The following is a 21,902-nucleotide window of genomic DNA, read 5'->3' as shown; positions in this document are numbered from 1 at the left end:
TCTCTTTCTGCTCTTTCTCTGCTACTCCTATTATGTTGTATATTGGTATCCTATATTTATCTGAAGATTTGTTTATGTTTCTTAATTTTTTCTCTTTACTCTTCAGATTGCATAATCTCTGTGAATCTAAATTCAAGTTCACTGGCAATTGGTTTTTGTTGTTTTAAATATACTATTTTGCCTCTCTAGAGAAAATTTTATTTCAGTTGTACTTTTAAATTCCAGAATTTCTATATGAGTCTTTCTTCATTATTTCTATCTCTTTATTTATATTCTTTATTTGATGAGATATTGTCACTATTACTTCCTTTATTTAAGTGTTTTCTTTGTTTCTTTGAACATATTTATAATAGTTATTTTATGTGTTTGTCTGTTAAGTCTAACATCTAAGCCCTCTCCCAGGCAATTTCTGTCGCCTGCTTTGTCTCTATGTATGGGTCACAACTTTCAGGGTTTTTTTTTTTCATGTTTTATAAATTTTTGTTGAAAAAATTTTTGATTTTTGATAATATACAGTAGCAACTCTGGATATTGATCTTCCCTCTCCAGGGCTTGCTATTATCGTCTTATTTGTTTGCTTGCCTGCTTATTTGTTTAGAGACTTGGCTGGACTATTTTAACAAAGTATATTTCCCTATAGTGTGAGGCCTCTGATGTCACTACTCAGAGGGTGCAGGCAGCCTTGGGTGTGTGCACAGACACCCTGGTATGTCAGTGGTTTTGACAGGGCTTTCTTTGACTTTCCCCTTCTCTCTGTTAGGCTATCTGTCTCTTTTGGTATCACACACAGCAGTTAGGCTCCAGTAACTGTCAGCTGATTGCACTATTGGTTTTGACTATGCTGTGGGGTGTGAATTGCTCCTCAGTCTAATCCAACTAAGTCTGAGGTCCTGAAGAAATAATTTTGGAGGTCAGTCTTCAAGGTTTGTTCTGACTCCAGTAAGGCTTCCTTATCTGTTTCTTTCCCTGGTTCTCTCTCATGGAGTAGCTGATCTACAGCTGAGTTTAAGGTTCTTATGACCGGCCTCCTCTAAATTGCTTCCCACCAAAATCTTTACTGTTTTTCAGATTACCTTAGCCTTTAGTTCCCCACATTCTGTTCTAAATACAGTCATTTTTGGAGGGGAGGGCTTTGGAGCTCTGTGTTATTATGACACATCTTTACCCTTTGGGCAAAACCTCTGAGCCCCTGATCCTAAGGTGGGAGCAGAGAGAGTCATCCACTTCTCTCAGAAAGACATTCCTGTTTGATGAGCAAGGCAGCATGTGAACCAGTTGCCTTTGGTCTTCTCAGCTTGCCTTTCCCTGCACAGAACTTCTGCCCTTTAAGCAGCCTGCAGCAAGGATAGGGTGCTAGTATTCTCAGTCTTCCTCTCTTGTAGTGTAACCATCACCCTATGGAAGAAGGAAAGCTAGGGAGAGGAAGGAAGACCCAGCCTCTCTGCTGCACTAGTCTGAAATGTAGGCTCTGCAACATGGAGCTTGGGAGAATGATAAATGCTGGTTGATTGCCTCTCCCAGGAAGATACTGATACACTTGACTGATTACTGAAGGAGGAGGAAGTCCCATCTTCTTCACCACATCTACCAAGAGTAGGGATATTATCATACTAATCTGCGGAATTGCGGGAGAGGGCGCCGGTTATGGATCAAGTGCCAGCGACTCTTGCTATTCATACCAAAATGTAGATTTTCTTGAATAAACATTTCTTCATTTGGTGTATGCCTTTAAGACAATATCCATAGACTTTAAATGTTTTCTTTCATAAAAATTTTACCAGGTTATGCCGGGGAGCCAGTCTGCAGATCTCCTCATGCCTCCATTCTAGAAGAGGCTCTTAGTGCTTATCTTTTAACTCTAAAGTATTCACTCATAGCTACAAAACATACATTTCTTTAAAAAAAAAATACTACAGGAAACCAATTTAAGTTTAATGTCAGAAAATATTGGATTATAAAGTATTCAGAGTTGGCATTTTCATAGCTCACACTTAATACCCATCCCCCTCAGGGAAATCTGGATAATCAACTTACAAAACGATGTGGTTCTCTATTATGCTCATTACATTTTATCAAATTGGACAGTTAATGCTACCTAATAACATAGAACAAAGGTTCAGTATATATTCACTCTCCAATCATCCCAACACAAACTTTCCAAAATATTCCTGAATTATTAATCTGTATAATGTGATCGGGTTACTGGTAAGGAAGTTGTCATTGTGTATTTGTCTAGATAATATTAGCTACTTTAACAGATAAAATCCAAAATCTCAGTGACTTAACACAGTTCTCACTCATAGACTTCAAAAGTGAATTGAAAGATGCACTTAAAAAAATTTTTTTTGGTTCTTTTGTTTTCAAAACATGGCTTCAGCGATTACTACTGAAAGATGAAAAGTCATGAAGGATAATAAGTCAAAGGCTTTTATGACCCAGGCTTCTAAATGGTGTTTTTATACTTCTCATCTGCATTGTAATATCCATAATTCAGATGCCTGTCCCCACCAGAATATAAGGTAGAATGGGAATGCAGTTTAAATGTCATCCTAGAAATAAAAGGACATATGTTGGGCAGCCAATTAAGTCCCTGCTCTCCGGATTTCCATACATCCATTTCACCCTTTTCCTACATTAGTTTGCTAGAGCTGCTATAACAAAGTACTACCACAGACTGGGTGACTTAAGCAACAGAAATATATTGTCTCACAGTCTGGAAGCCTCACCCCAATACTTTCCTTCAGCTTCACACAGCATTCTCCCTGTATGAATATCTTTGTGTTCAGATTTCCTGTTTTTATAAAGATATAGTTATTGGATCAGCACCTACCCTGATGACCTCATCTCAACTTAACTACATCTGAAATAGTCTTATTGTCAAATAAGGTGACATTATAAGATACTGGGAGTTAGGACTTCAACATATGAATTTGAGGGGGGACACACTTCAACTCATAACACTATACAAATAGAACATAACCTTTTTACCAAGAGTAACAACACAAGTTCTCGTCCAGTAATTACATTGAGCATGAAGTCCAGGTTCATCACGTGATGTGTGGTTCTTTGTATCTGATTCAATATGGCTTCCCTTGTTCAGGTGACCTAATATTGAAAAGATACATTATTATCAAAAAATTCTCCAGTGTTTTGGATTTTACCCTGGTTGTAAGCTAACAAGTTATTCTACTATAGTGTCATTGATGATGAAAAAAATCACAAAAATCCTGTGTCAGGGACAAAGAACTGTACCACTGGTGGCACAGCAGGTAACATGAGCTGCATGTTTGCATCAGTTACAACTGACACCCCAAGTCCCATAATTGTGGAACAGGCTGATGCTGTTCACCCAAAGGGTCTTCATCCCAGCCCAGGAATTCTGAGTTTATAAAACTCCCAATGTTACCATATCAATTCTGCTAACCTTTGTGCTAGTGGGAGACATTTTATATCATTACAATAAAATGACATAATTATAATCCTGGAGGAGAAAACAGATCTGTTCTTTGCCATGGAGAGGGGCATTATCTCTGTCTCCCAAGATGAAATTCAGTCCTCTGGGAATAATGTGCTTTTTCAAGGTTTTCCATGGTCCTTGTGTCTGTATTCTGGGAGATTATTTTCTTAAACGTTATTCTTAGGGACACATCTGAAGTGAGTTTTATGTAGTGTACATTCCTTTGTGTCTGCACAGTTTTCATGGCCACTTTTGTTAGTGTATCTTTGGAGGCCTGAAGTTCGTTTTAAGACTTGAACTGTAAAAGCCTTTTTAATCTAGGCCTGTGCTTCTGTGGCACTATATTCATTTAAAAGTTTAGTTAAGTTATGTTTCTTATGTTCTATTTTATTTGGAAAAATAAACAACCCAGTTTAGCCTAGAAAATTCTAAAAATCAAAATAAAGTCATGAAGTATCTCTACCAGATATTAAAATATATGACAAAATGTAATAATTAAAACAGTTGTTGTGATGGTACATACATAGCTATATCAGTATAATTTAGCTATAAATTTCATAAATCGGTATAAGCATATATGATAATTTAAAATAAAATAAAAATTTAATTTAAAGTAGTGGAAATTCTATATTTTAAAATAAATGATTGTGATAATTTAGTAGACCTCTGGGAAATATTTTGGAAATGATTCTTTAAAGAGTGGGAATAAATAAGAAGGGAAAAATCCAAATGTAAAAATGTTAATATTTCTCTTATTTGTGATATTTCTATAGTAGAGTTAGAAAGATCTTTGAGAGTATGATCAAAAATTCTAGATTTCATTAAAGAAAACACAGTTAACTACAGAACATTAAAAACACAAGGTTAAAATGACATACATAAAATAAAAATACAAACCACGACACAGAAAAATAGCTGTATAATTTCCAATATGTATATTTTAGGAAAAAATATGTTATACCATAGTGTGCAGTTTACTAAAATTTGCTTAAAAAATATAGATAGAGGTAGATGCTTGTATATGCATAGGTCCCCCCATAAAGAATATGCAAAAAAACCCACAAAAATCCCAAATCGTGGCTTTCCAAAGGTAACTCTGTGAAAGAACAAAACAAACAAATAAATGGTAACTCTGTGGTTGAGGAACATGGGGTTTAACATATGAACATATGTGCCCATATATTTGCATATACTTTGTTTTAAAAATTAATAATGACTTCTTTATGACATATTTAATTTAAAAACAAAAACAAAAAAAGGAAGCCCCAAAGAATTGATCAGTAGAAAATTCATAATTAAATCTGCATTAAGTACATATAGTTTCAATGTTGTTTATTATTTCTAAAATTTTCTAAACTACCTATATTTTAGTTTATGTAGCAGAATCTATTTAAATGGAAAAACATCACAGTCATAAAATGATTCACATTTAATTTATTAATTACATGTGTGAATCTAACTGTTCTGATCACTATTGCTATGTAACAAATCAACTTCATAACTTAGTATCTTGAAACAACCATGATGTCTCTGGGAATACATTACATCTGTGGAAAAACAGCTGATTAAAGAAGTCATTTTTTTTTTTTCTTCTACGTGTATCTGGGAAGAATGAGAGGAATATTTTTTCTTTGATCCCCTAAAAGAGGACAAGGAAGTCATTGTAATTATTTGTTTTTGAAGGTCTGAAATTCCCTGCATTATAGAGAGTAAAGAGGATTACATTTTTCAAAGAAAAGCTCTGGCTTTTTAAATTTCAGGGCCTTTCAAGGGGTTGGGCGCAGCTGTATGGGATAAGAGTATTTTTGTTTTCTTGAAGCCTTGGGCTACAAGGTATCAGTTAGGTTTCTGTAGGGGCTGGAAACTAAGTGACTAATGTCAGCCATGCAGGTGTTCAACCATGGATCAGTGACCGACTTCCAGTAAAAACTCTGCACACCAAGACTCAGGTGAGCTTCCCTGGTTGGTAGTACTTCGTACATGTCACACATCATTGCTGGCAGGTTAAGCACTATCTTTAAGATTCTAGCACAGGGAGATCAGCTCGGTGCTTTGTGACCACCTAGAGGGATGGGATGGGGAGGGTGGGAGGGAGGGAGATGCAAGAGGGAAGAGAAATGGGAACATATTGTATATGTATAACTGATTCACTTTGTTATAAAGCAGAAGCTAACACACCATTGTAAGGCAATTATACTTCAATAAAGATGTTAAAAAAAAAAAAAAGATTCTACCAGAAGAGAGCACATGGAAGTATAGTGCCTTACCTGCCCTATGTGCCTTTACCTTTGCTGATTTCAAACTGTATCCTTTTTCTATAATAAGTTGTAACTGTAAGTATAATGGTTTTCTGGGTCCTGTGAGTCCTTCCAGTGAATCATTGAATTTGAAGGTGGTCTTGAGGATCTCTGATACAGTAATGTAACAAAATTCAGTAATCCTGAAGATGGCTGGGCTCTGCTGGGGACGGTATACATATATTAGAGAGGCATAACCCTGAATGTAATGGCCTTAAAAGCTTAGGTAGAAGTATAGGTCGCTAAATTTAACAAATTTGAGTGGATCAAATTGGCTTAGATAATGGACATTGGCAGTGGAGACCGTAACGAAGTAAAGACCAGTGATATTTACTACAAATTACTGCATTGTATACAACTACGGAAAGGTAGGGAAGGAGAATGTCCTCAAAATAAAACTAAACTGAATTTTTCATTACCCAGGTAGATAGGACCTCAAAGCTATTATGAAAAACATACATATGCCTTACTTAAAGATAAAACAAATTCAAACTAATTAAGACTCATTACTCAATATGAACATTTGTTTTCCTATTTATATAAATATTCTAAATTATTACGGAATTTAATAAAGCCTAGTTGACCATATTATGAATATTTTGCTAAATATACAATGCTAAATTTGAAGGCAGTCTGCCATGCATCTTAAGTCATATTGTTCAATAAATTAATTTTATTTACAGGAATATCTCCAAAGCAACTCATTAAAATAGGGGAAATCCAGATATATAAGTATATTCATCATGACATCATAAAAACTACCCAAAACTGAAGTATACCAAATGTTGAAGGGTTGATTTTGATTAAATATATAATACCAGATTTTCTCATTTAATATCATTCAACCATATTTATGTAGAAACACAGAAAATGAGTAACATTAACTCAAACCGCAGAATACGGAATTACGTGTCTATTTTATAATTTCTTAATATTTTAAGTTGTTAAAATACTTAAAAATGATGAAGCCATAAAAGTAATGGAGCTAACAGATTTATATGCAGCCATTAATTTAATTAATTTGAGATGGGGCAACATTAGAGATGGCAAAAAACACGTATTTCTCAGACATCCATTGAAACCTTGTAGTTTTCTGTGAATTCACACACACACACACACACACACACACACACACACACACACACAGAGTCATAACACTAAGAAAACATTCAACAGTAGAGTATAATATTCTCCTGCAAGAGAAAGAAAGTCACTCGTTAGTGAGAAAGATGTTTTACTCCTACCTTGAGCAGCAGGAGATTGGGTAGCAAGGAGAGTCCAAAAGCAGATAGCATGGCCATTTCCCCCCCCTCCTTGCTCTATCTTAATGTGATCTGTATTTAGTGATTGAATAACAGTAGTAGCTTTTCTCAAACTTTCCTGTCTTAATCATTAGATAGCATTCAGACTTAATGAAAACATTTCCCCAGAAGACAAAGAGTAATATAAACAATTTATCATCATTCCCCCTGGTCAAACATAAACGTTTTCTGAATTGGAGATGGAGTTTTGCCATGGCTTAGTGGAATTTACTATATGGCAAAGGCTGTGCAATTTTAAAGCTGAATAATTTGTTTTGTGGTACAGTAGAAATATTTATTTTGGATGAAGAGTAGTTTTCAGGAAAAAAGAAAAATGCTGACCAAGGGGAATAAGTGCTGTTTTCAGGATTGGCTTTTAGCAGAAAAGAGCAGAAAAATCTGTAAAGTAAACTAAGTTTACTCCTAAGATACAGACATAAACATAAAAGGCAAGGAGTCAAACCCTCTCAATGTCCACTTTCCATCCCTCCACCTAAGTTTGCTGCTATTCTTCCAGACATCTTTTTTTTACTGATATGCATAAATATGTTTAGCTATTATTCTTTATAGGAAATAGAATAATCTTCTAAGACTTCTAATATTAGTCTTCATTTTATTGAACATACCATGTGCATCTTTTCATAGCATTCAATATATATCTCCTCTTTTTCATGGCTGCTCTGTATTCACTTTAATGGATCTATCATAGTTTAACTATTCCCTTATTGATGGGAAGGTAAGTGGTGTCCATTCCTGGTGTAATGCTTCCGTGAACATCTGTACTATGATGTAATTTCTGTAAAACAGCTTTCTGTGCACAATTAAAATTTAATGTACACTGGCAAATTACTCCCCAGAAGACAGTTACCAAATTTTATGCTCACTGTGAATATTTGAGTGCCTAGTCTCCCTTGTCTTCTCAAAGAATGGTAGAAGTCTTTAAATTGCTTGCTGGTCTGACTGGTGAAATTATATCATTGCGATAATATGAAATCCTATATTGCAGGAACAGAAGTGTGTCTGGTTGCAACAATACCCAAATGATATTTAATTTTGTTTACCCAATATATGATAGACAGAAAAAAAAGAAAGAGAAATAAAATGATTATATATATATTTATATATTTATATTTTGCCAACAAATGTCTTTTAAAATTAGCTGTATTTTCAAAAACACAAAATGTTGGTTTATACATTGTGTCTCTCTGATGATATGAAGTCAGGATGACATGATAAAATGATGAAAAGTGTTTTTGAATTTGAACTATTTTATTTACTTGCATTTGAATTATTTGACTAACATATTTGGTCATATTGATTACCTGTGGCTGAAAATTGTTCAAGGGACAGGCATAGGGCTAAAATAATGCCATTCAACTTAGCATCATTACTAATGCTAAGCTAGAACACGCACAAATACAAAATGGTGGCCATATGAATTAAGTGAAATCTGCAAGTAACTTGTTTTTCAACAAAATTCAGTTCTTATTTTCCTAAATATTGAATTGTGTGGCTTCAAGTTAACTGACACCCCATCTCTTAAGCCAATATTATATTCTGGCACACATAAAAATCTGTGGATGGAATGGTAAACAAAGTTTAATTATCTACTTATTTATTTACCAAGCATTTTCTTTTTCTTTTCATGCCTTAATCCATGTTTTACTGCAAACCAGAATAATAACATGAGCCGTATTTCAAAATTCACATCTGGAGAAATTTCTAACAGAAATCAAATCTTTTGTTCAAATTTATTTGTACTTGGAAAACAGGCCTGCATTTAAGAGAAATGCAACTAAAGTGATTATTGAAATTGTTAAAAATGATTTTGCAAAATTAATGGAAACTAAGAAAACAACATTTTAATAGTTTAAGTGCAAAATAACCAGAAACAGACAATTTCTATTTTCCTTTAAAAGTTTTTGTTTTGTTTTGTTTTGTTTTAAATCAAAAGAGCAGTGTTCAGCAAAACATATTTTAGCTTCTATTGAAATGTAGAATATAGGATCTTTCTTCTATCTATCTTAAAACAATTTTCAAGCACAAGTAATCTTGAGCTTTACTTTTCTGAAGTAAAAGAAAAGATACACAGATAGCCCTCCCTCCCAGATGCAAGAAGGGACTATTTTTTCCCTTCTTGCATCTAATGTGCAAGGCCTTAAATCACAAGTAATTCTGTAATCTTGGCAGTATTCTTTATGGAGAATAGGCATGCTTGATCATTTGCAATCTTTTGCAAGGATCTATCTGTATAGTGACATTAAATACATATATCTCCCTCTCTTTCTTTCTTTTTTTTTTTTCTTTCTAAATATTACTACCTACTCTACCTTTTGGTCAACTGCAGTTTTCTTTCACAGAAAAAAATAACTGTTAGTGGATACTTTCCTGGAAACTATCCCCCTAAGCAGTTTCATCTTAAGCAATGTATCATTAATCATTAGGCTAAAACAGTCTGGATCATCAAAAATAAGTAATATGAAAATATTTTATACTTTTATAAAGGTCTTAAAACTACAGTTCTTGGTTGATATTTCCTATCTTGCCTAAAATATAATTGGAAGCCACATTATGTTCTTAGTTTCCCAAGATTTTCTTTCTTTCTCAAATCTTTTTGTTTTGTTCTTTTTTTTGTTTTGTTTTTTTGTTTTGTTTATTGGAGGGAGGGAACTTCATAATAAACCATTTATTCTTAAATAATATCAATATTTTCTGTAGCATTTAGGGTTTACTGAAGCATTAGAGAAAGGATATATTAAGGAACAATACATAAATTGTCTCCATTTGTTCATATCCGCACAGGGATCTATTTAAGAGAATAATAAGTCCAGGATATTGACCTAGTGGTAAATATTATAGATTGCTGATAGGGAATGGAGCAGCCTAAAAAAACTATTCTTTGAAAAAAATGTATTTTTTGAACACTTCCTTTAAAAATAATATAAAAATTCATGATTCACATGAACCAAGGTACTAGAACTATGTGATTGTTCATTTAAATTTAACACAAGGTGATAAGGATGTCAAAGTGTAAGGCTTTCACTGATATAGCACATGGAACAAATAATTGTTCATTTAATCTCTAGATTTAAAAATATGGGCATCATTTAAAAAATCATTTTGTGTGAAACAATTTTTTTTCCTAAGATCAAAGAAGTTTTATTTACATGTAGTCAAAAATCATTATCTGCTTTCCACTTATTTTCTTCCATTTTGTTTACCACAAATAAATGGAAAAGCTAAAGAGAAAATAAGGAGAACATATTTTGCCTTCAAATCAGTTGAGAAGACACAATTAGGATTTCCATCCCAGAAATATAACTTCTTGTTTAAGCATAGGTACAAACTTTAATTTTAATTGATATTCGCTTCAATGATTTCATTTTACAGAGGCCCATCTGCTTTTCTGTTAGCCTATTCTGGTCCATCATCCCTTGTACACTTGGATATCTCAGCCATGCATTATAATCTAAGCACAACAACTGACTCTGCACTGTGGGTCTTCCAAAATAAGCACAGCTGCAGTCTTTGTATCTTTAGCAGCCTCCCTCCCCAGTACTGCACAGCAGTCAGAGATGTTCAGCTATTCTAAATTTAAAGTCAGAAAGATCATCTTTCTGAGAAGCCACAGGAATTGCTTCTCCAGTCTAAGAGTTATAACAAACCATGCATTTCTGTATGGAGGAGCAGATTCATAGCTGACCAAGTTATCGAAAGCATTTCACTAAAGCATACAAACCAAGCTGGGTTGATGCTAGTGGTTTCACCTTAGGTTGGTCAACTAAAGTAGATAACATATATCTTCCTCTGAAATGTTTAGCACTAATGCTTACAGTCATGGGACTCAGGGCTCCCCTCTGTCAGGATGTAAAATGTGCCATGCTAAATGACCTTATATACAATTGTCAGGATTGTAAAGCAACCCACGAGTGCTGAGAAATTTATTAGAACATTATGTTTTAACACAGAACTACACTGTATCAAGATAATTTAAAATATTGATGTAAACCACACATTGTTCTAAGTGAAACTATTTCTGGCTAATTGGCGGACCCAGAATAACCTAAACTTATATACAGACCTATGCTTCTATTTTTCTGCCTCAAACTTGGTCAGCACACACTTCAATACTGTAGAGTCTATTGTAAAATTCTGAGAGAATCATGATGTCACATAAATAAGATACCGTTAGGAGCACTGCTCTAATAGTTTAGTGCCTATAAAAAGATATATTTTTTAACAAACATCATTTTTTTCTACCTTTACCTATATTATTTCTGAAATACTCCTGCCTTTAGAATTCTAAAAGCAAACAGTATATATATTCATTTAGAAAAATGTCTATATCCATATATTTATAAGGTGGTGATGTATATATATATGTATACACACACATATATATTGATTAAATGAACAATTATTTGTTCCATGTGCTCTATACATATATGTGTGTATATATATATATATACCCATGCATTTACCTCTCTATCTACATACTTTTTTAAAGTGTTGCATCTCTTTATCCCCATTGCCTCCTCCTCCTGCCTGTAACTGGTGTCAAGCTGATAATTAGAAAACATTATTTTTTGGTGGCCTTTGATTTCACCAAGTGGTGAATTTTTTAAAAAAGCCACTGAGATAAAACAATTATCATGCCCCGTCCCCAGCACCATTTCACATATTCACATTACATTTTAGGTTCCTGATGACATTTGAATTGTCTTCTGCTTAATTAGGTAAGGAAAAGAGGGTAGAGAAATATTACTTGGAATTGAGAATAATCACTCTAGGACAGAGTAAGCAAACAAGAACAATAAATTCTAGGAAGTTATTGCAGGTCAGTCTGAAGAGAGAGGAGTTACTTTGGACCAGATGGGGGATGGTGTCTTTCCTTTATGAAGCAGAGATCAAGACTGGTCTGAACTGAAGTACCACACAACACAGGAGATAGGGCAGAAGAGTGCTGTAAAACTGGTTGGGGACTTTACCTACCCATTCAGGGTACCAACCTGAAGTTGGCCTTACTGGTCGGAAACAATACTGGACAGAATTAAGGGAAAGTCTTTAAGTCCTTGAAAGTTGGCCAGACAAGTCAATCTGTGGTTAAGATTCCAGCTACCTTCAGAGAAGAGACTCTATGTAAACTTACCTGTGTCTAGATTCCATATTTTATTTGTCTTAATTTTCCCCTTCTTAAAAAAATTACTTTGGAATGTTTGTCCATATTAAACCAAGACATCTGAGGAAAGAGAGTGCCTTTAGGGACTAACTGTGGTAGCAGGCATAAAATACACCCATCAAAAAGAAAAAAAAGACTTAGTAAAGCTGTGGAATTTCACTCTGGTAAAACTTCGGAGCCTCAACAATTATGACCACCTCTGATAGCCCCTCTCTTCATACATGACAATTCTGAGTGAAAATAAACTAGAAAAATGACTAAACATCTTATTTTTCAGGGGCAGATTCACAATATATGCTAGATACTAATGTTACTATATAGATTCTTGCAAAAGATTGCATATAATCAAATGCGCCTATTCTCCATAAAGAATACTAGCAAGATTACAGAATTACTTGTGATATAAGGCCACACATATCAGATGCAAAAAGAGAAAAACATTTTAAACATCATTTTTCATGTTGTATATACATATAAAAGAGGGGGGAAGCCCTGAGGAATTGCTAAAATAACATTGTGGCATTTTTAAGACTTTAGATAATTTGAGGAAGAAATGCTTCTTTGGAAATAATTTAAGTCATCATTTGTAGAGTGTTTTTCTACAAAATGAGACTTTTGGTAAAAGGGCAAAAAAAAAAGAAAATCATGAAAGATAGCTTTGTTAACTGTCAGTGATATGTGTCTGTTATTCTTCTGCCTTGCAGACTCATAAACTACAAACCAGTAGCTTTAGAGACAGCGTTGCTATTAGCTTTCTGTAGACATTAATGCACTGCGGGGACTTTCTACCACCAAAAAAAAAAATAAATAATGCTCTTAATTTGGAGTCATCCAAGCCACCCAGAGTGAGTGTTTTCTGGCACCCAAGGTGTTATGATTGCTACGGTCCTCTCACATGATGCTATTTTCCCAAGTAAATGTAATCTTTTTTTTAAATGCTGTAAAGAACTTTGCCCAAATGCTTCAGCTACAAGCCAAGACTTTCTCCCCCCAGTTTGAGAAAGAGAGCATCTGCCATTAAAAAAAATAAAATCTGGGGCTTCTCTGGTGGCGCAGTGGTTGAGAATCTGCCTGCAGGGGACATGAGTTCGAGCCCTGGTCTGGGAGGATCCCACATGTCGCGGAGCAACTGGGCCCGTGAGCCACAACTACTGAGCCTGCGCATCTGGAGCCTGTGCTCCGCAACAAGAGAGGCCACGACAGTGAGAGGCCCGCGCACCGCGATGAAGAGTGGCCCCCGCTCGCTGCAACTAGAGAAAGCCCTCGCACAGAAGCGAAGACCCAACACAGCCAAATAAATAAATAAAATAAATTTAAAAATAAAATAAAATAAAATCTTTCTACAACCTCAAAATTAATTTTAAAAAGGCAGTTGCAACCATGCAATAATATTAAATGATGTAATAAAAATAACAATTAAGAAAGCAGGTACTGACATTTTTCATAGAGTCAATTTTGCCATTAGATTGATATTTGGTGAGCAGAGGACAAAAGAGGGGCAAATAGCTCCCCCTCATATTCCATCTACTGCCTCCAGGACTGGTATGAGAGGGGGCAGAGAGTTGGTAGAAAAAGGAAAAAAAGAGGATTTGGAAAATCCTTGGCCCTGCCACAGGATTAATTAGAAACTCAGAGTATTGGCCCAACAATCTATTTTTTTTTAAATAAGGGCTCCAGTGATTCTGGTATATGCTGAAATTTAAGAAGTTCTGCTCTACCTTAAGGTATTCAACTGCCATTTTTTAACACAGTGGTAATATGTTTGTTTTTGTTTTTTGTTGTTGTTTGTTTTTAATCTAAGTCTAAAACATGTTCTGCAACAGAGTGGTTAGTTGATTTTATATTTTAGAACAAAATATAGGTCCTGCTTTAGTACTAGTCATGTGGCATCTGGTGATGGAGGATGTATTTCTTCCATCCTCCTAATGTGTTAACTTTATCCATACTCAACCAAGACAATGTTTTTTTCTTGTTTCAAAGCTTGTGCCCCCTCACGGAACCTTCAGGAGATGGATGTTTCAAATCTTAAAGATGTTTCAAATTCTCAGTTCATTTGCAGAGCCCAGATAATTCATATAACCATGAAAAAGATAAAAGTAAAAGCATGTTTTATTTCAGGTTACCAATATCTGTCACTTATGTGCAATTTTAGTAAGGAAACAACACTTTTGGACTTTTTGTATGGTGCCCAGCTCAGAAATGATTTATCCTTATGTTTATTTACTGCCTTTAGCTGTAATTGCCTTCCTTACTTGCTTATTTATTATTAAACACACATGTTCAAAAAATGTGAGAATTTTTTGTGGCCACCATGTTTCTCTGCTTTATTTTGTTAGTGTATAGTTTCACATTTAAATATAGAGAAGGGGTTTGAGATGGCAGCATAGGGAGATCCTGGACTCACCTCCTCCCATGGACATAACAAATCTACATCTACATATGGAATAATTCCCTCTGAAAGAGTCCTGAAAACTGAATGACCAGAACCTCCCCAACACAGGGTAAAAGAACGGCACTGAGATGGATGAGAGGCAGAGATATGGTCTCAACAAGGAAAAAAATCACACCCAAGCTGTGGTGACCTATAATTGGGAAGGATCACAAAAGTATGAAACTTCTCCCTGAAAAGCAAGGGATTCGAGCTCCACATCAGGCACCCCAACCCTTAGATCCTGAACAGGAGAAACAAGCCTCCAAAACACCTGGCTTTGAAAACCAACAGGGAATATGTCTGGGAAAACCATAGAACTGCAGGGAATGGAAAACCAGCTCTTAAAGGGCTCACAGGCAGACTTAAACCAAAAACCAGCACAAAAACATGAGCTTGGAAAGCACATGGACCACAGGTGAAGGGAACTCACCTATTAACACCGAGACATCTGTGGCAGAGGCAGAGATTGGATAGTGCATCTATAAGACAAAGATTGCCAGCAAACTCCAGAACCTGGGAGAGGGACATAGAATGGCCTCCCTCACAGCTCTCAGGAAAACCCAATACTTTCAACCCCTTGATCTCAGACTGCTAGCCTCTAAAATTGTGAGACCATAATTTTTGTTCTTTAAACCACTTAATTTGTGGTCTTTGTTATGGAAGCTTTAGCAAACTAATAAAACTAGAATTGAACATAAGAATTACTTACAGTATTACCATTCAAAAGCTGTATGCTTCTGCCTTTACCCTATAAAAAAATATCTATTCCACACAGCTGCCACTTCTTAACAGTGCTCATTTCCAAATTAAAGCCCCTTAAGGGGGCATCTGATTGATAAATCCTGGGTCACATGCCTGTGAATGTACAAGAGAGACTACAAGAGATACATTTTACTTCTTCTTTGGGTGAATTATCCAAATTACCCAAATATGGGAAGATCATTCAAAATGTGCCAAGGATCCATAAATGTAAACAGTCAACATAATAAATATACACATATATATGAATATAACTTTGTTTTTCAATGGCTCAATCTCCCCCCTGCTCTATTTTTTTTTCAAAGAGACAGAATCATTATCTTAATAGTTGAAGATTTATATCCTTCTCTTTAGGGCTGCTGTAGTTTCTAGGGATTTATGTATTATATTGGCATGCTTGGGAGGAATGGAAGACTATTGAACATTAATCTGTGTCCCCATCTGTTCTCTCCATTGTTGTTCCCATTTCATTTTCCCAAACAAAAGGTCAAAAAGTCCTTTGGGTCTCTGTGACTTACTCTTGCAGCTTAAAAAAAAAAAATTGTACTATTTCGTATCCTATATCTTAGGCTGGTTTCATTGATGCCACATGCAATACTTTTACTCTATTTAACTATTGGGCATAGGATTCACTAAGCCCTCATTCAGGAAGAAAGGCACTGTCTTACCTGTCCTCATGCGTATAAACCTATCTTGGGTTTCTTCTTTTGCTTTACCCTTCTACCCTCATAGCAGGCTCATGCTCTGTAGGGCAGGAAGCAAAAACTTTTCTTATGGTCACATATCAACATCTAACCATCTTGTTTTCATCAGTCTCTTTTCTTTCCTCTCCATGGCCATGGCAATGAAGACAGTCTCTAATTGGCTATCTATTCTTGAAAACAATTTTTTTTAGAATAAACTTTATATTGTTTCTTTCAAGATTAGTCTTTGTAAACACAAGAGCTAAGAACTTGGTCTAATTCTTTGCTTTTCTGCTAAAACACCCAAGTACTGAATTTGTCCCAAATGTAGAAGGATTGGTGCTTAGAAAATAGTATAAGATTTTGAGGAGTTGGGGGAGGGACACTTGTGACTCCCTCCTGATGTTGTCTTCCATATGGAGAGATAACCACTGGTGTGAAACCCCTGACCTCTCACTGTCCCTCCCCGTCGGTCCCCTCCTACATTAGAGGCTTGGCACAATAAATTTGGGAGAATAAACTGACAAGGTTTGCCTCAATTCTTTCCTTCTTGGGAGAAAATCTGCCTGCTGAGAATATATGCTCTTTTCTGCTTTCCAGCATGAAGCAAAAAGGGTTTGCTTTCAGGAGAGAGGTCTGGGATCATTCAGCAGAGTCTGCTATAGGATGGGTACATTTGTTGAAGTCTGTGGTTCATTACAAACAGTGTAAACATATGTCTTGGTTTGTCAGGACGGTCTTAATTTATGCTCAATGTAATTAATAACATTGCTCCTTTTTTCTTCCCTGGTTGAAATACTAAATAATGTAGTTAGCCTCATTATAAGGAAGCCCACTCTCTCAAAGATAAAGATGCAACTTCTAAGTTACATTTATCTTTTATTTAGGAGTAAAGATAATCTCCCATTTCATTCTTTTGTATCAATTCTCAATTGATACAGAACTTAAGAAAAGGGAGGGGTTTTTTGGGGGTTGCTCTTTGATCCCAAAATGATTTAGAAAAGAATAACCACCAGAAGAAAGTTGCAGTTACTGCTATTTGAGCATTCAGGAGAAGAATCAATTATTTTAGGATCAAGAAAGTCTTAACTGATTCTGTGGATTTTAGTTGTTTACTTGAAGTATAATCACTATTCTACTGATTCTTTGTGAAGATCATAAGTGATTATAATCTTTCTGAAAGAGAAGCTCCATTTGTAGAACTTTATAAAGCTTATTTAATTAAGGTTATGTTCTTTAAAAAACAAAGGTTAAAGGTCTTATTGTGTAAACATCACAGTAATATTCTTCATAGAATTTCTACCACTTCCCAAATAAGAAAAAGAATCAAAAAATTTTGAGTAGCAATTTTTCCAGCAGAATTCTTACTTCTCGAAATGATAACTTTATCAACATTTACTTTACCTTGGCTAGGAATTAACTATAATGGGAAAAGGCAAATAGAATTTTAACTAATGCTTTGTAAACTTCGAAGTATAGATGCTTGTATACTTGTATACTTACTACACTCCATACACTATTCTAGGCTGTTTGGATAGTCAGTTAAATAAACAGAGAAAGCCCAACGCTCATGCATCTTGTGTTCAAGTTTGAAGGGATTATAGAGACAGGATCCAAATGGTCGAACATTTTGACGGTCATGTGTTTTCAGTTTTTTCATTACTACTTTCAGAAACACAGCATGTCAGTCATATTAAAATGACACATCTACAAGTGATAACTTAAGGTTTCATGCCCATTTCAGTTAAGTGTAGGTGGAGTAAGTAATGGATTTGGTAGAATTGTATGAACTTGGTACAATAACTAGTAATTTTGCAAGGTTTCCTGAAAATGTGACATCTGTATCAGCAAAGTAAGACTTCTAGACTCTCCAATTTGTAAAAACAGGGTCTAATAAATAAATGAGAAAATAATAGATGAAAAGAAAGATAGTTTTGATATTTTACTTGGCATATTGTGTACAGACAGACAACGAAATAGTGGAATAAATCCTTCAGAGAACTCTGCATGGAACTCTGCTTTGCTACTCTCTCGTACAAAAATGAAATTGACTTTTCGTACATTGTTATTGCCTCTTATAAAAAAAAAAAAGGAATTTCATTATGTTGCACAACCTCACAGGGTAGTTGCTAAAACTGAATAACAAGGCACCAAATAATGGCAAAACACTTTTCACTTAGCAATGCTAGAATGACTATACGAGTGAAAATAATTTACCATGTAACCAACTTCTGGGAGACAAAATAGGCCAAAATATTAAATGGTTCCCAAACATTAAAAAAAGTCAGAAGATATTATCTTCCCATAAAACCCTGTTTAGTGAAACTTTTCCATCAAATGCTCTGTCTGACGTTGAATCTCAGAACAAATGATAGTGCAGGGTGATTCATTCATTGCCTCTTCCAGGGAGAAAACAGTATTCATGTGAATAAAACATTTATTCCCTTATTCAAGACTGTATTTACTGATCAAGAAGCTTCACCAAATGTAGAGGGAGTGTTTACCTTCCCACCATCAAGGATAGGAGTGAGTTTTCAGTGGTACTGTATATGTAGGAAACAATCCAAAAGAGCTAACTTTGAAATTTTCATCTGTTTTTTATGGCAATGAAAACCAGCCCACAGTTGTCATTTGTTCTGGTGAAATGTAATGCATTAGCTTGCATGGCAGTAGATCTAATAACTCTATTTCTCATGGAAAAAGAAATACAATTTTGGGAAAAACTCTTTGTTATTAATAATAATTAAATCATAGATTTTCAAATCCTACCCTCTCATTCTTTGAATTCAATATTTTACTTTCACTAATTCACTTACCATATTTCAAAAAGAAAAATTCTTTTGAAAAAAAATTTAGTGCATACTAAAACTACTAAATTGATAAATCCTAGAAATAAGTAACCTATTAACGGGTAAGAAACAGTAATAATAAGGTGCTATATGATGATAATAGAACTTTTGACCTATTATAATTATTGCTGATATGAATACTAAGTGTTTGAAATATTATTGTTCTTAAATAATAGTAATCTTAAAGATTTAGCTTCTATTCATGCAAGAGTTTACTTGGGGGAATATTTAAGTTAACACTTCAGTTAGCATTGTCTCTACAAAGTATATCTTTTTTTTTTTATTGGAGTATAATTGTTTTACAATGTTGGGTTAATTTCTGCTGTACAATGAAGTGAATCAGCCATATGTATACCTATATCGCCTTCCTCTTTGACCTCCCTCCCACTCCCCCTATCCCACCCATCTAGGTTTATCACAGAGCACCGAGCTGAGCTCCCTGTGCTATACAGCAGTTTCCCACTAGCTATCTATTTTACACATGGTATTGTATTTATGTCAAACCTAATCTCCCAATTTGTCCCACCCTCCCCTTCCCCTCCTGTGCCCACATGTCCATTCTGTACATCCACGTCTCTATTTCTGCCCTAGAACTAGGTTCATCTGTACCATTTTTGTAGATTCCACATATATGCGTTAATGTTCATTGCAGCACTATTTACAATAGTCAGGACATGGAAACAACCTAAATATCCAACGACAGATGAATGGATAAAGAAGATGTGGTAGATATATACAATGGAATATTACTCAGCCATAAAAAGGAACGAAATTGGGTCATTTGTAGAGATGTGGATGGACCTAGAGTCTGTCATACAGACTGAAGTAAGCCAGAAAGAGAAATACAAAGCATATCTTGAAAGCTACTCTTCTTAATAGTCCAAGAATTCCCATTTTTATGCACACTCAGAATGAAATTTTATAAATAGATTTTATTAACTGAAACAAGAAGGCATATGCACATGCATATGCATACACATACATTCCACAATTCAAATATGACATATGAAAACTATTAAATCTGCTGAATCACAGATTTTAAAATGCTTATCTACAGGTGTCAAGAACTGTGAAAGGTCTAAGATTTTATGCTATTTGCAAGTGAACAAGTTAGGTTGCTAGAGTTCCATGCATGCTGGTAGAAGACACAAGACTCCTGAGACAGAGACAAAAGAAAAACATGGAGTCCTTCACATTATAGCCAGATATAATACTGAATATGTTACATGTCTCCCAAAATGATGGGCTCGGGCAGTAATGAGGACAATTTGAGTGGTGTAGCCTTGAGCAGCAGCTTACTTCCTGTTTGACTTATCACAGAATGATCCCCTACTCTGAACATCTGCATAAGTGACCTAGATGGATTGATAAGCAGCCAACATTTGTTTCCAGAGTTAATGGTCCCAAAAAGGGGTATCTTTAATCTGCCAGTCTGCTGTCTTCAGTGTGGCAAATGAAACACCCAGGCCATGGGCAACAACCTAAGAGTCAGTAAAATATAACGAGGTTCATGAAAGGACCAGCCAGAGCTATGAGAATGGCCTTGAGTTCTGTCCACTAAGCAGAGTGACCTCGACTGCTTTTGGCTATACAAAGCTGCTTCTATAGGTCCTGTAACAATACTGGGTTTCAACTAAGGTGAATCATCACTAAATGTAGCCCAGGAATTTAGGGAGCCTCGGTGAACTGAGGGCCCTCATGAAACTGCAGATTTGCTCCAGGGGTCAAAGAAGAGGATGATTGCTACTTTTTTCGTGTAATGCCAAGATGTCACTGGGGCTAGGCAGGTTGTATTTTGAATATGCCATTTCCAATGGACGAGTAAGCTTGTCGGTTCTTTCTACCTTGTTAGTTATTGAGTACATGTTGATTTACTCCATCATGGGAATATCAGGCAAGAGAATCACAAAGCCCCCTTGGTCAGGCATTCAGTATCAACAAGCTCCTGGTAAAAATCTAATACCTGCTTTCAAAAGGAGTATACTTGAGAGCCATGTTAGGGAGGCGATAAATCCAAAACCCTAGGGAGTGCCTTTGGGTGTTAAGTGCCATCCATTTGTTTGAGACTTCATTGAGCAAGACTATCAAAGACTTGTAGTTCAAAAAGGTCACTTTACGCTGGGGCACCACAATGACAAAGCGCATACCACAACAAGATGGACAGGTTCCAAACAGCATTCTCAGTTTGGGCCCCACTGAAGGGATGCTTCTTTGTGAATCAGCCAATATAAAGACTAAGAAGAATGCATTAATGAGGCAAGCATTGTCTCCAATACTCCAAAACTCCAGTAAGGTAGTAGGTCTTATTTTTGCTGTTCAGGAGGTTGTCCAAAAACATAACCAATTTTTTTTGACTGCCAGCAGAGTTAATCATTATGAATGTGGCCATGTAGTCCCTAGAAACTTTACTGGTGAACAGCCATTTGAATTATGTAAGTGTTTATCTGTCATTCCTGCTGGCAATGGTGTGATTACATCATTCTCAGGACCACTGAGGCTCTGATTTGCCAAGACAATTCAGAAGGTGACTGAGAAAAATCAACTAAAGAGTAAAAGCTTTAGATATCAAGGATAGAAGCAGCCACACTAAATTCTTATCCACCAACTGGTGGCAAATGGCAGATGAGTTTGTCTTGTTAGTAGTTTTCTATTGTTATACATTCTCAATCAGGGGAATCCTGTATAGTACTTATGTGATGGAGAAGCACAAGCATATAGAACATCAGTTCCTATGATATACTCAGATATAGAAGCAATAAGAGTACACTGTATTAGTCCAATACAATCTTAAAAGTCCTCACCTTTAAGATCATGCTTACCTCGCTTTCCCACTAGTAATCCTGCCCAAACCCCATGGGCTAAAATCATGCATCTGTTTCCCCACTTCTACCCCACGGGAGCCTATTGGAAAGAGCCATACACATGGGAATTCTTCACATCCCCAAA

At 35.5% G+C, this 21,902-nt stretch overlaps 2 long non-coding RNA genes across 2 annotated transcripts in view; both read right to left on the bottom strand.

The window, feature by feature from the left end:
• Positions 1 to 5,482, bottom strand: part of LOC309661032 — a 31,162-nt gene extending 25,680 nt beyond the window's left edge. The window contains exon 1 of the long non-coding RNA XR_014263812.1: positions 2,981 to 5,482. This is a non-coding gene — a long non-coding RNA (uncharacterized lncRNA). The remainder of the gene's footprint in view (positions 1 to 2,980) is intronic.
• The window catches only part of LOC309661038, a 570,380-nt gene that overhangs the window by 536,356 nt on the left and 12,122 nt on the right, over positions 1 to 21,902 (bottom strand). The gene's annotated exons all lie outside the window — the stretch shown is intronic.

The sequence above is a fragment of the Balaenoptera physalus genome (genome assembly GCF_965194825.1).
Source record: "Balaenoptera physalus genome assembly, chromosome: 5".
NCBI lineage: Eukaryota > Metazoa > Chordata > Mammalia > Artiodactyla > Balaenopteridae > Balaenoptera > Balaenoptera physalus.
Note: the sequence above shows the minus strand (reverse complement) of the source record. Positions and strands in the feature narration are given on the sequence as shown.